Raw genomic sequence first — 13,518 nt, 5'->3', positions numbered from 1 at the left:
ATCACTCTTTCCAGTTAATAATTCTTTGTATCAGCTTCCCCTGTTTCAGTTACTGCTGTAGTTTCTTTCTCTGACTGGACCTTGTCTGGCACCCCCACCTTTGTAAGTAGCCTCTTTGTTAAATTTCTTCAATTCCAACTGAGTGGATTCTCTGTCTTTCAGGGATCTTGGCTGATATAAATAATTTTACCAAATCTAACTGATCACCAGGCAACTCTAATAGTAAGGTCACGTGTTATCCAAAATTATTATTTTGCTCTCTCTGATGATTGGCTCCAAGTCCCCCATTTCCTGCTTTGTATCAGCACCCTCTACATAGCCCATCTCCCTTCATACACTCCAAGGAGCTCCATCCTTTCAGGTCTAATCACTCAATTCTATCCTTTTTACTTTGAGTTTACCCCCTCACCTTGCCCCACAAGACTGCATGAGGCTCATTAAGAAAACCGTTGACTTATCACAACATTATGTGTGCGTATTTTACAAGAGGAGAAATAATCAACACAGAGACAGAAGTCTTTAAGGGTGGAATTTATGGTGGGCTGGTAAAAGGTGTTTTAGGGAGAGTCCATTTTTGAAACTACTTTGATTCTGTTTTTTCTTTCAGGTGTTCAAGTGAAAGTTAATGTAAGTGTAGGTCTACATGTGCAGAGAATCAATAATTAAATTAAAGCCATCCACACCTATGTTTTGCTTGATTTTTTTATTATAACAATTGGCAGATTCTTATCAGTGAAATTGATATTTGGTTAGGTTATTACCCAAGGTCACAGAGAGAGTTAGTGAGTGGCAAGACGAGTGGTGGTTTTCTGGGCTTCTGATTCTTCCTAGTCCCCTAGTTCATGCTGAAGGATGTAATTTTAGGGACAAGAGAAAGTTCAATTGAGGAATTTTGTTTTTACTGCAGTGGTTGTTTATTCTAATTAGAAATTTGCTTCCCAGCAATTTTCTCTGCATGTTTAAATTCAATTTTAAAATGTATTTCTTTCTTTTTATACTAAAAATTCCATTAGATTATTAAAAAGTATATGTTTTATGAGAAAATATATATTTTATGGGAAAACTTCTACCTATTTGAGAAAAATAGAAAAATCATATAGAGTGATGCCGAGAACAGAAAAAGATCGGATAGTTCTTATCATGCAAAAATATGTTAAAAAGTTGAGATAGTATTTTATATAATTTTTTATGCCTTTTCACTACTAATATTGTTAACAAGTATTTTTCCATGTAATAAAAAATGTTAGTGAGCACAGTTTTAGTGACACCATCAATGTAATTAAAAATGTTACAGACTAATTACCTCTATAATCTTAGCTCTAGGGGTGACTAAGGCAAGGCTTTTGGGTGGGAAAATTAGATAATCTATTTTCAATTAAAAAATCATTTGGGGCTATTGTGATTTAACCTCCTTGGCCAGCCTCTCTGTTTGGGAAAGAAGTGAAGTCAGCATGTTTTCCTGGGCATTGAGAGACCAGGACATTTTCTGGCCAACATCCATGCGAGAAATCTGACTATCATACCAGCAAATCTGAAAAGAAGAGGAGGAAAAATTGTGCTGGTACTGAAAGGATGATGGAAGAAAGATAACGAAGAAGCTCGTGTTTGCTTCCAAGGGACCTCATTCCCCTCTTGCCCAGAACAACAGCAGATGAGCATTTCCCATGCTGCCTCCATGGTACTGGGAGGAATGAGCGCGGAAGCCAGGCCTCCCAGCTCGGAAGATGCGGCTCTCTGAATTCTTTTTTCAAGTGTTCTTTATTCTTCAATAATTGATTGTTTAACATTTTGCACACCTTAAGGATGCAAACAGAAGGAAATACATGTGGAAATGCTTTTATCGTTGTTATCCACAGAAACTATCCTTTTCTTGTAGTCTGAGCAGTTCTATTGCTACTGCTTCTTCAGAGACTATAATTTCTGTTGATGTCTGTCTATTCTTGACATTTTTGTCTTATTAATGGATCTATTTCTCTTGTTTACTCCCCCTTGGCCTGAAAGTTGATAGACAGATGCATGTATTCCACTTGAAGTCTTTGTGGCCTTCTTGCATTCCCCCTTGCTCTAAGCAATAGTTCATATATAAGAACTGTCACCAAAGTAATATGGTCCTGCTTGTTGTGGTGTGTGAGGTGCCTGGAGGCGCCTCTTCTGCTCACAGTCCTGTGCAGCAAACATGAGTGGAATTTTAAGAAGGACATAAATTACTTTTCTAAGTTATATTTTAAAGTGGAGAGAGGGAAAAAGAGAAGTCCTGTTTCCCAGAGATACAGCCTAACCCAAAGTCTGTGGATTTGTGTGATAACCTCTGAAATGTAATAACCCCTGACACTTGCTTTGCAAAAGAGAAAATTCACAGTCTCCTTTTCTCCCCACCTTCAGGAAATATATATGTATTGGTTTTGCTATGAAATTACAAGTGGAAAAGAGTTTTAGATCGACAGATTAACTCTTGGGAGAATTTTTGAAAAGGAATTCTTAAAATAGTCTTTCTGGCAAGCTGAGAATATAGCCTACTTATAAGGCTGGTAAGGAATATTTTTAAAAATAATTTCGGCCTTTATTTTATTTATTTATTTATTTATTTATTTATTTATTTATTTATTTATTTTTTGAGACGGAGTCTCGCTCTGTCGCCCAGGCTGGAGTGCAGTGGCCGGATCTCAGCTCACTGCAAGCTCCGCCTCCCGGGTTTACGCCATTCTCCTGCCTCAGCCTCCCGAGTAGCTGGGACCACAGGCCCCCGCCACCTCGCCTGGCTAGTTTTTTGTATTTTTTTTTTTAAGTAGAGACGGGGTTTCACCGTGTTAGCCAGATGGTCTCGATCTCCTGACCTCGTGATCCGCCCGTCTCGGCCTCCCAAAGTGCTGGGATTACAGGCTTGAGCCACCGCGCCCGGCTCGGCCTTTATTTTAGACTCAGGAGGTACATGTGCAGGTTTGTTACATGGGTATATTGCATGATGCTAAGGTTTGGAGTGTGATGGATCCCATCACCCAGGTAGTGAGCACAGTGCCCAATAGGGAGTTTCTCAGCCCTTTCCCTCAACCTTGTATTCTCCGGTTTCTATTGTTGCCATTTTTATGTCTGTGAGTGCCCTGTGTTTAGCTTTCACTTGTAAGTGAGAACATGTGGTATTTGGTTTTCTGTTTCTACGTTTATTTGCTTAGGATAATGGCCTCTGGCTGCATCCATGTTGCTGCACAGAACATGATTTAATTCTGTGTTATGGCTGCCCAGCATTCCACGGTGTACATGGACCACATTTTTTTTATTATCCAGTTTACCACTGATGTGTGCTTAGGTTGATTGCACGTCTTTGCTATTGTGAATAGTGCTGTGATGAACACATGAGCATGTGTTTTTTTGGTACAACAGCCTCTTTTCTTTTGGATATATGCCCAGCAATGGGATTGCTGGTTCAAACGGCCATTCTAAGTTCTTTGAGAAATCACTGAGGAGTAATTTGGATGTTCCTGTGAAGCTCACTCTAACCCATGTTATTGTTACTACCTTTAATTTGCATTTATTTAATGATGAGTCATGTTGATAGTATTTTCTATGTTCATTGGCCATTGGTTTATTTTCTATAGCACTGGAAATTTTTTTCTTATATAATTTAGTACTTTTAAAATCATTTGATTAAAAGTGTTTAATTGCTAATCTATGATTAGAAAAAAACCCTGAAAACGAAGTGAAAATTGAGAATCTGGAGTGAAAAATAAAGTCTTTATTTCATTTATGTTCTCCAAATCTCCAGTTTTGCCTCCTTCCTGGTGACCACTGTTATTCATTTCTTGTCTTTACAGTGTCTTAGAGATATTAGGCCTCCAAGTCTTCCCTTTTACTCCTTCATCTGGCTTTGTGGAAATAGAAGCCAGAAATGCTCAGTGAATTTGGCTGGGCTATGATGGCTTTGGCTACCATGGCCACAGCTGGAAAACTTGAAACATTGGCAAATTAACACAATTTTTACTTTGTGCCCACATTCTTTCCTTGTAGTTCCCTGGTGTCTGCCATCAGGGGTGCTAGCTTGACCTCAGCAGTTTGGTAGGGAGGTTGCAGTTCTTACCCTTACTTGAATCTTAGGCTTTTCTTCAATAGCTTCTTCTCCTTGTATTATCGAGGCCCTCTTGAGAAAATCTCCTACATGGGCCCAGGGCCCCAGACCCTATAGAAGGAATTTCCTTCTTATAGGAAGTGAAAGGGAAATGACAGGTGTAAGAAGGGTGCTAGGGAAAAGTGTAGCAGCATGCTAAGGGCTAAGGGCCGTAGAAAATTTCCTACAGGGGAAAGTTGTCAATTAGCCTCATCTCTAGGAAGACTTATGTCTGCAATCACATTCATGATTTTGTTACAAGCTCTGTGCTGCAGTCACCCAGCATGCTTCCAAGCTTTTATGAAAGTGTGGTGCTCTTGGGGAATGAAGGAAAAGGATCAGTCCTCGGGGTGGGAGAAGCATGTCAATGTGGAGGATGGGGGCTGTGGAGATCAAGGCTGTGTTAGTCAGCTCAGACTGCTGTAACAGAATACCACAGGCTGGGCGGCTTACATGACAGAAATTTATTTTCTCACAGTTCTGAAGACTGGAAGTCTCAGATCTTGGTGCCAGCAGTGTTGGAGTCTGGTAAGGGCTCTCTCCCTGGATGGCAGGCAGCGGCCTCCTCACTGAGTCCTCACACGGCCTTTTTTCTGGGTGTTCATGCAGACAAAGGGATCCACCTCTGAGCCCCACCCCTACATGGTGTTAACAGGAACAGTGGGGATCCCAGTCAGAGTCTGGGGCTCTGAGGACATTTGTCAGAGGACTAAGTAAGGGGCAGGTAGACAGATCCCTGAGGGAAATCATAAGCCCGTAGCCACAGTGCTGGTCTCCCTGGCTGCAAGCCTGGGGACATTTGCAGATATAAAACAGCCACGGATAGGAGAGATTCGGGAGTTTCTGTGTACCCATTCCCGCTTTGCAGTGTTGAGAAACAGGGGTCTTTATCCAAGCCAGGCCCTGATTGGAATCAGGACTGCGAATGGGTACCAAGGCCCCATTTCAGAATCTGATATTCTCAGAATCCACAGGCAATCTTCGAAAAAGTAAATGTAAGAAGGAAAAGTAAATAAATAATTGAAAGAATAAATAAAAAGCTGTCTGAATTGTGACCTGGAGTTTCAGTCTATTAGGAAGGCAGAGAGGACTGAGGGTGAAGGTGACACAGGAGGCGGCAGCGTACACCTGGGACAGGAGTTCCAATGACATTTCATTGGGAGGGAGCGTAGTTTGTTTAGTGTTCACTAAAGCAACAAATCCGAACGCCACAGAGAGCTGATGCGGATTATATAAATAACAAAACACACCCCAATTGTATGTGGGACCTTGCACAAACTCCTCCTCTGCAACTTGCTTCCCCTCCTAAGAAAGCTGAGCTGTTAGGATGGCCATGTGTCCCGGGGCCCTCTGTCCTTCAGCTCAGTGGCTGCAGGCTCAGTGGGAATCAGGGCCAGCCCTCGGGAGACGAGACACCAGTTTCCATGGTGCTCTTCCTCAACCTCTTCTCCAAATAGAAGCCAGAGTAGTCGCTCTAACATGTGAATCTGATCACGTCTGTCCCTACTGAGAATCCTCTGTAGGTCTGTCCTCAGAGTGACTGCAGTGTCCTCATGGCACCTCTGCCTGCACGGCGGGGCTCCTGCCTGCCTTGATGACATCAGCTCCTGCCCCTCTCACTTTCTGATTCAGTTCCACCCACACTGTCCTTTTTATTCTTTGACATTCCAAAACTGACTCCAAGAAAATCACTTTATGATCCATCTGCTAGAATTCTCTTCTGAATATTTATATGGCTTTTGCTTTCTTTCTGGATAGGCCTTCTCTGGCCTCAGTGCACAAATAGGTAATGCTTCTCCCTTTGTCTACATAGTGATTATCGCTGCCTGATGTTAAGTTAGATGATGACACCTTCACAGAGTGCTGATCCCCCTACAGTGCCAGTTCTCGGAGGGCAGACACTTTGTCTCATTTCCCACGAGCCCCAAGCACCTAGGACAGTGCAGGCATCTGGTGGGAACCTCAGTAAATGTCCACTGAATACATAGATAAGTAAACATATGCATGAATCAGGTAATAAGATGCAGAATTATAGCTTTAAATTGCTGTCAACTTTTGTCACAAACTCATGTTCCTCAAAGCCTTAGGGCTTCACGTGCTGGCAGCTGTGTGACCCTGGACAAATACTCTCTCATTCATTGACTCATTCATGGATCGCTCAACAGGTGAGGATCATGCACCGGTGAAAGCCTGGCACCATGCAAGATGCCTGGGGCACGCTGCTGAGCAGACAAACCTGGTGCTGCTTTTCATAAAACTCATATCCTACTAGTAGCATAGTCAGTCAATTTAAAAGGCAAACAAATTAAAAAAAAGTACTAGGTAGTGATATAGGCTATTTATAAAACAAAACAAAACAAAAAAAAAAGGAAAGGGAAAAGAGAACAACTGAGGTGGGTGAAATATGCTTCACCCAGATGCCTGGGAAAGATTTTTTCTGAGCAGGAACACTTGGACTGAAACCTGAATGAAGAAGCTGGCCTGGTGAAGAAATCCAGGCGGAGACAGAAGCAAGTGCCAAGGCCCTGAGGCAGGAACAGGCTTTGAGTGTTTGAGGAACAGAGAACAGACCTTTATGGCAGGAGCACAGGAGATGAGCAGCAGGAGAAGGCCTTGGCAAGCAGGCAGGTGCCAGGACTTATGGAAGCTTTAGTGTCCTGATCTATGAAATAGGCCCAGGAGATGAGCAGCACAGATGGCCTCGGCAAGCAGACAGGTGCCAAGACTTATGGGAACCTTAGTGTCCTAGTCTGTGAAATGGGCACAGGAGCACCTATTCTATAGGGTTGTCCAAGGGATCATGTAGGATAATGCACGCAGTGCATACAACACATGGATGAATACAGTGTAAACAGAAGCTGAAATCATCATTCTAGCACTGACTCTTTGCCAGAAAGGGTACACACACTTCAATGTTTGTAATAACTTTTACTGTCTGGTCTGAGTAAGGCAGGACCTCTTGGCCATTGAGAGACAGAGAGGGCCTGGAGCCCGGATGCGTGACCTCCACCTGAGCCCTCGCTGCCTGCTCTCCCATCCACCTGTCTGCCTACAAGTTTCCACAATGTTCATTCATTTTTAAATGGGTACACATGCAGAACCAGGCAAGTGCCACTAGGCATGAATGTTTCTGCTTGTTGCAATCAGTTTGGGGCCATTACGTAGCTGGAGGAATTTTAAAAATCAAATTCTGATGTGTCAGTAAAAGAGGAAAGAACACCATAAAATATAAAAAGTCCTCTCACCTTACTGTGGTGAGACAGGGAGCCAAACCCCAGGGCCTGACATGGCTGTGGAGTTATTGGTTCAAAATTTGTCATCTCCGAGAGGGACTCCAGCCTCCCTTGGCTCTCCCTATGGTGAACTATGCACTCAGGCTGACAGGTTCAAATGACAAGGGAGGTGGCATTGGGAAGGTTTCTGGGTGTGCTGGGCTGAGGACTGATGTTGGAATAGCACCCACCTCCCCACTCTGTTTTCCAAGGAGCCACCTGCTTTGCCCTCTGCCTGAGTTTCTAGCCTCACCTCCCTGTGCCCGGCTGCACTGGCTTCCATCCTGCCCCTGAACACTACGAGTTGGTTCCCTTCCTATAGCTGTTACATCCAATTTTACCTTTGCATGGCTGGTTTCTTTTTTATCATCTGTGACTTATCCCTGGCTCAGCAAGGCCTCCTTTGACCAGGCTAAATATAGCATCCCTTCCTTCATTCCCCGCTTGATTTTTTTTCTCTAATGTTTATCACTGCTATAAATTATTTTCTTATTTATTAGCTATTTCCACTCAGTATAATTGCATAATACATTAGAGAAGTGACTTTATCTGATTTGCTCCCCATGACACTTTAACATGTAGAACATTGCCTGACATTGAATAGAAGTGTTTGTTGAATGAATAAATTATGTGAGAGAAGCTAACATTGAACTTGAACTTGCAAAGGCAAAAGTAAGAAAGTATTGGAGGAATACTGGGTTATCTCATATAATTGCAGAAAAGATCGAGCATTTGAAGAATAGAAAATGCAGAGAGATGGCTGGGCCTCTGTTATCAGGGACTTGAATGCTCCTGGGACTCTCTCTATCTCTCTCCTTTGCTTCTCTCTGTGTGGGTATCATTCTACCTCACGGTGGATCCCCTCCCCACACAGCAAGAAATATAGCTGTGGAGGCTCATACATTTTAGTTTCTGACTAAAGAGGGAATCAATCTTTTATTAAATTCTCTTGAAAAATATCTCAGCCAAGAATTCTGATTGGCCTGATTCAGCACCAAGGAACTGTGGTGGAGGGGGATGATGGGGATGGCTGATGGAAGAATGTGGTAGCTCCTAGTGTCACTGTACCCATACCCATGGGTGGGGATGGAGAGAGTGGTAATTTACAAAATAAAGAAGTATTGGGAAGATGTCCACCAGACTGGGCCTTGAAACACATATACATGGGAACATTTGAATAACTAGGAATAAGGATGGGAAGGAGAAAATATTTGTCATAGGAAAAGCAAGCAGGGAAAGAGGCTAGAGTTAGGAAAACCGATTGGAAAACCTCTATAATCCTCCAGATGTGAGACGATGCATGCACGTGTGCCTTAGCCTGGGTTTCTCTGAAAGAGACAGGTGTTCTATATTACTGACAAGCATTTCTTACCAGGAGGCATGACAACATCTGACATGTAATCCATGTTTGTTGAAGGAGTGAATGATGTGAGGGAAGTGTGCGGCGGTGGGAGGAGAGTCAGTGAGCGCATGTGCCATTAAGCTGCCACTGCCTTGTGTCAAGCACACAGCTTAGTATCAGTGCATTCTCTCCTATGAAGGACATAACTAACTGCTTCCAGGACAGTGCATCTGAGGGGAAAAAAGAAAAGGAATTTATGTTCTGGATGATTTTTCCTTGGTGAAAATTGGTCCCATGGAGCAGGAACTCTTCATACATCCAGACTGCACAGGGACAGGCACAGAGAGGGTCTGCGCATCTCCTGCCTTATCAGCAGGGAAACCTCTAGGCATGAGGCAGGGCATTGTCAGGCTGCAGCCCCGAGGACCAGGGAGGTGGCGAGGGTCTGAACGGACACATAAAATGTGTCTGCTGCGGCGCCAAGATTGAATGGAGAACAGTTGAGAGAGAAGAGAGGAAGGATCTAGGAGATGTGTGAAGGTTGGATGGAGCTTGCAAACTGACTGGATGCGGGGAAGAAGGTGAACTAAGAAGCTAAGATGGTGCAAGGTTTCTCCATGCTGGGTTGCCCAGGGTCTTAGGGTCAATCCCCTTTCTACTCTTTTCCTAAATTCTGATTTGTTTGCACAGGTTTTGACCAAAAGCCTTGATTTCTGGATCTCCAAGCTTCACATTTCTTACCCACCTGGCAAATTCTGTCTTCACTGGCAAGTAACTAAGAGCTGAGATCTGGCTTTAAGCAAATAAAGCCAGGGCACAATGAACCATTGGGGTAGAAAAAGCACAGCTGCCTAAAAGATAGATCAGCACTGAGGCCATATTTAAAAAATACCAGGGGATGCCTCTGTCCATGTCTGAACCATGAGCAGCAGCTGCAGCAGTTGGTAGAGGGCTCTGGTGGGCAGAGCGTGGCCTGTCTGTTGATGGGCTCTCTGTCACGACCAGAGCCTCTGTCCAGGCATGTCAGGAAAATCCAAGGACATCAGGGTGGTCTGCTTCTTATCTCTTCCAGGTAATAGAATGGGTATTATATCATGGGTAAAACAGCAGGTGGGCAAGAGTGAAAGGAAGTCCAAGATGGAGTGAGGATTGGGTCACATTCTGCAATTAGTGGGTGGTGTCTTACACATCACACTCGTCTCCCCTCTCCTGCAGTTGACATCACTGCCGATAGTCAACCACAACCAAGTAATAAAAACCTGTTTTCTTAACAACTGTAGTGAGTTTGTGTGCAGCGGCAGGAAATTGCATAGAACTGACATCTCTTGGGGTTTTAACTTCTAGAGCATAGTTAAAAAATATTATCATGGAAACCGAAAGACTATTGCTTTTGTCTAACCAAAAACTTTGATAAATTGCTGGGGGAAGAAGGTAGGACCATGGGGACATTTGTTATTGAAAAGGAAGGCTTCAAACCAGAAAAACTGGCAGGCATCAGAAATGAGCAAAGGATGGATTGGGGAAGAAAAGGGAAGAGGAAAGAGGATGAGAGAGGAAAGATGTCTGAGCACATGGCTGGGTGATTAAGACTAGGAGTGTTTATCAGTTTTAGAGTTTGCTTTGTGTGTTTCACTGCAGTGGAACCCCTTGTTTTCTCAAATCTTCAGTCCTAATGATGACGGTGATAAAGCTGTTGTTAACTGAGTTCTTACTAAGTGCCAAATACTGTACAAAATGCTTTACATATATTATCTTGTTCAATCTTTCCAGTAGCCATATGAATTGGGTATTACTATTATCCCCATTTTAACTATGAGGTAATGGAGGCTTGGAAAGATAATATGACCTGCCCAAGATCACAACGCTATAACACAGTAGAATTAATCTTCAAGCCCATGTAGTCTGATTCTAGAACTTGCTCTTAACCACTTACTTGCTCTGCTAATATGCTACACACACATGCCATCTCTCCCTCTCTCTCTCTCTCTCTCTCTCTCTCTCTCTCTCTCTCTCTCTCGTGTGTGTGTGTGTGTGTGTGTGTGTGTGTGAGTGAGGCTACAGTAACTGCCTCAAGATGCATGAGAGAGGAAGCAGGAAGTTGAAGACTTCAGTGATCACAAGATGGAAGCTCCCCGGGAATGTGAGGCTAGGATTGATCTTCCCCAGGGCATGGTATAAAGATTATCCTTTTTAAATTTTAGAGGTCAGGGAGACCTTAGCTGATAACTGTTTTACATTTCCAGACTAGAAATTCTCAATTTTGCATCTTGATAAGGAGGTGCTGTTGTGAACAATTGTGAGGACTGCAGTGAGGATTCCTCCAGGAAATGTATTAATAATAGAGCAGCAGTGTTTGTAAATGATTTTTTGTTCTTGTGTAAATGAAAGCAGATTTAAGGCCAGGTACCGTGGCTCATGCCTGTAATCCCAGCACTCTGGGAGGCTGAGGCAGGCAGATCACCTGAGGTCAGGAGTTCAGACCAGCCTGGTCAACAGGGCAAAACCCTGTCTCTACTAAAAATACACACACACACACACACACACACACACATATAGCTGGGCATGGTGACTCATACCTGTAATCTTAGTTACTCAAGAGGCTGAGGCAGGAGAATCATTTGAACCTAAGAGGTGGAGGTTGCAGTGAGCCATGATTGTGCCACTGCACTCTAGCCTGGGCTACAGAGTGAGACTCCATCTAAAAATAAATAAATAAATAAATAAATAAATAAATAAATAAATAAGAAAACAGATTTAAGTTGTTCCCTAGAGCAACATGGCTTTCATCCATATGTGTTCTGATTCACTTCCAGGAGTGGGGGAGAAAGGCTGCAGCTATGTCACACATTGTACATAACTCTACTCTGTCTTGCCCATGTTGTTGCCCATGGTCCACATTACGCATGGAGACATTTTCCATCAAGAGGTGTCTTGGCACAAAAGCAGTTTCAGAATAACTTGACTGGGCAACTGTTGTATAACTAGAAGATTTTCCCCTCTCCTGGATTTTTGCAACACCTATAGCCCCTTGGAGAAACCATGACATTAAGCATTTGCACTGGGGTTATCTACATCATCATTCTGCATTGCTATTCATTTTGGCTTCCAGAAGATGTTTAATTGCTGCCACATATAAAAGTGCAAACTGTGTAATTTTCCCCACTGTGGAAATGATGAATGGTGGTGGGGTAGAGGTGGCTTGGACTTTAATTGGTGAAGAAATTGGAACTTGTCATACACACAGGCAAGCAGAAATTTGCTTATTCTCTTGACACGTTTGCAGATGTTCAGAAGCAAGTCCACATCCAACAAAGAAGCAACTCATTTTCCTAAACCAGCATCACTTCCTTATCTAGATTGAGATGCGTGATGGAAGGAGACCTGTTGGTGCCCCTTACAATAAGCTGGATTACCCGCAGCTTTGCTCACCATGTCTTTACCTAGGGCTTATTTGCATTTCAGAGAAAAGAGAGGGTGGGAGCAGCCAATGCTCGTCCAATCCCAAACTGCTCTAGCTGCTGAGCTGCCAGCATGTCGACCGCAAGTCCCTTCTTGTTATGCGAGCTTTGAGCCCCTGGGCAGCCGTGGTTGAGCTGTGGGCTGAAATAATCAATGGGGACTATTTTTGTACAAGTTTATTTGGGAGCCTCAGTGGTCACTCAGTTGATGAAATGGTATTTTTAGGGGAAGTTTTAAGTCAGTGTTGGGCAAACATTTTTTATCTGGGAGATTTAATATAGCCCCACCAACAGCAGAGGCAGCATTAGTGGTAGGATTCTTATTCTTTTTTTCCTTTCCTTCCCTTCCTTCCCTTCCTTCCTTCCTTCCTTCCTTCCTTCCTTCCTTCCTTCCTTCCTTCCTTCCTTCCTTCCTTCCTTCCTTTCTCTCCTTTCTCCTTCCCTCCCTTCTGCCTTCTCTCCCTTCCTCCTTTTTCCTCCTCTTCCTTCCTCTCTCTTTCCTTCTTTCCCCCTTCTTTCTTTCCCTCCCTCCTTTCCTCTCTCCCTCACTCCTTCCTTCTCTTCCTCTCTCCTTTCTTCTCTCCTTCTCTCCTTTCTTCTTCTCTCTCTCCCTTTCTCCCTCCCTCTCTCCTTCCTTTTCCCCCTCTCTCCTTCCTTCTCTCTCTTTCTTCCTCTCTCTTCCTTCTCTCCTTCCTCTCTCTCTTCCTCCTCTCCTTTCTCTCTCTCTCTCCTTCCTTCTCTACCTCTTTCCTTCCTTCTCTCTCTCTTTCCTTTCTTCTATATTTTCACTATTTCTTTCCCCCTCCTTTTATCCATTTACTCTATGTATGCATATATACATATATATATGTGTGTGTGTATGTATATATGTGTCTGTCTATATATATATATACACACACACACATACACACACACATATTTTCTTTGTTTCTGCTTTCTGGCATAGAACTCCTAAAACCCTTAGAACTTACTGAATAATAAGAGTAGTTTTTTGTATTCATAACAAAACCCTTTCAACCATACCTGCATTAATGCTAGTGAGGTGGCTCTTTGAGAATCAGTTCCTGGGAGTGTCTGGGTAGCAGCTGGTCCCCAGAAAGATTAAGCTCTAATTAGGCTTGACTGAACATTCAGCCCTGCCTGCTGAGCTACTGGGAGGAGAGAAGGGCTGCAATTAGAGTTCAATTACCGATGGTCAATGACCTAATCAATCATGCCTACATAATACAATTCCCTAAAATCTCCCAAAGGATGAGCTTCCAGATTGGTGAATATGCCCAAGTGCTGGGAGGGTGGTGTGCCTAGAGAGGATATGGAAGTTCTGCTTCCAACCTCCACACTCTGCCC

The sequence above is a fragment of the Macaca mulatta genome, chromosome 19 (genome assembly GCF_049350105.2).
Source record: "Macaca mulatta isolate MMU2019108-1 chromosome 19, T2T-MMU8v2.0, whole genome shotgun sequence".
In the NCBI taxonomy this organism is placed as follows: Eukaryota; Metazoa; Chordata; class Mammalia; order Primates; family Cercopithecidae; genus Macaca; species Macaca mulatta.
The sequence above is the reverse complement of the archived record's forward strand: the minus strand, read 5'-3'. Positions refer to the sequence as shown.